This window comes from Echinops telfairi, unplaced genomic scaffold, assembly GCF_000313985.2.
Source record: "Echinops telfairi isolate 266 unplaced genomic scaffold, ASM31398v2 ScPeMD7_1;HRSCAF=3_0, whole genome shotgun sequence".
NCBI lineage: Eukaryota > Metazoa > Chordata > Mammalia > Afrosoricida > Tenrecidae > Echinops > Echinops telfairi.
Window position 1 is genome coordinate 50638184 of NW_022103896.1, and position 1453 is coordinate 50639636.

Below are 1453 nucleotides of genomic sequence, written 5' to 3' on the forward strand. Positions count from 1 at the left end.
ATGGAGGGGAGTACCTCCTCATATTTATCCATCATTCAATAAAACACCTTGTACTCTGACTGATTTTTCCATATTGTTTCTTAATCTGCCACTTTTCTCCCTCGTTGTTGCTATTAGGTCAGTAAATGTTACCATATACTCTTCAGATGTCTTGTAAATATTTTCTCAACTGATCACCCCTGCTTGAACCCTTTAACATCTTAAATTCATGTTCCACACAGCACAATCTTACCAGGTATCGTATGTGCTCCTCACCATCAATTTTAGATTACTTGTTATTCCCTTGTCCTTGGGTTTGCTAACATCCACTTCCTTTCCCCCACTTCCTCCTCTCCCATGTTCCCCCAGAACCATCTGTCCCATTGTTTTCTCCTCTAGATTGTTTATCCCACCTATCTTATCTAGATAGACATGCAGAGTCAATAATTTGCACAAAACCAAAATAGGACAAGAACACCACCAACAAAAAGACCATCAACAAAAAAAAAAAAAAAGAAGAAGAAAGGAAATGCCTATAAATAGTTCTAGGTCTATTTGTTGACCTTTAGGAGTTTTTCCATTTGAGTCTGATGGGGTGCCACATCATGGCCCCAAAGTCTACTTTTGGTATTCTCCAGGGACTTTATTGCTCTGCTCCCCTTGCTGCTCTGTTGCATACCCTTAGTATTTCACCCTAGCGTGGTAGGGTCAGATCGGGCACATTTCCCACACTATGTCTCCAGTGTTGTCCCTCATAGTGCTATGGGTCAGTGTGGGACATCTTATATCTTGGTGGGACCAGCCCTGTGGTCCTCTCTGTGCATTGGGTGCTCTAAGCAGTAATATCATCCTTGGGGCTTGGTGGGCCAGGATGTGTTCCACTCTCTCACCTTCCCTCTTCCTTTGCTCCTGTGTGCTCTGATTAGATGTGTCCCTCTCCCTGAGCTGTAGCTTCAGTGCTGTCATCTGAAGTGAATTCTTTTGGGGGGTGAGGGGTGGTGACCATGTAGTTGGCATTGGGGCCAGCACTGCAATCTCTATTGGTTCCCTACTTCACGCTGGTATGTTGCAGTCACATCTTGGTGCACCGGGTTGAGATCTGGCCGCATTCTCTCTCTCCTGTGGAATATAAACAAACCCTCCCCTTGGGTCTTCACCTCTTCCACATTGTCAAATCACTGTCCTTTCATGTCCCTCTTCATTCGTGGAATCAAAAAGAGGTCACATAGAGCAAGTTCAGGTGAATAAGGTCCCTGGAGCAAGAAAGGCATGCTGTTTTTTTTGCCAAAAACTCGCACACTGAGATGGCTGTATGAGCAGGTGCATTGTTGTCGTGGTAAAACAAATCACCTCTGTACCACAAATCAGGCCTTTTTTTGTTGCACACTGTTATGGTATCTTTTCAGAAACTTTAAATAGAAAGCTTAATTAACAGTCTGACTTGGTGGAATGAACTCCAAATGCACTATGAATT